At 45.0% G+C, this 411-nt stretch overlaps 1 long non-coding RNA gene across 1 annotated transcript; it reads right to left on the minus strand.

The window, feature by feature from the left end:
- LOC107682094 (uncharacterized) lies at window positions 1-411 on the minus strand. Its single transcript, XR_001633359.1, has 3 exons — window positions 378-411; window positions 142-281; window positions 1-42 (listed from the first exon to the last, which is right to left on the minus strand). It is a non-coding gene; the product is annotated as an uncharacterized LOC107682094 (long non-coding RNA).

Genomic DNA, 411 nt, shown 5'->3' on the forward strand with positions numbered 1-411 from the left:
CCAGCAAACTCTGCCAGTATAGTGGTGTTTCCCAGAACACACCTGAAAAGAAGGTATTTAGAGAAAGAGAACGGATGGCTGTGATGATATAGCGAAGATTTATTCTATCAAAAGACGACAACGGTAAAACATTCAACGTACATGTGTAGGGACTTCTGGGCTTTGGCAGCCTCCTCTTTAGAACTGTAGCGCACCACAGCATTGCCCTGCGTCAGGTTGAGATGGAATGTGATGAGCGGCCCGTGTTGCATGCAAAGTGTCCGCAGTGTTGAACCATCAATCTAAACGTCACAGAACAGAAAGAGGGTCATATAACACTGCACACAATTAACCAAGAAGTTTTAAGTCAGTGAACATAACAGTAGCCACAAGGATACCTGTGGTGTGAGGTTTCTCAGAACCAACCAGCTA

This window comes from Sinocyclocheilus anshuiensis, unplaced genomic scaffold, assembly GCF_001515605.1.
Source record: "Sinocyclocheilus anshuiensis isolate Anshui unplaced genomic scaffold, SAMN03320099.WGS_v1.1 C31565380, whole genome shotgun sequence".
NCBI lineage: Eukaryota > Metazoa > Chordata > Actinopteri > Cypriniformes > Cyprinidae > Sinocyclocheilus > Sinocyclocheilus anshuiensis.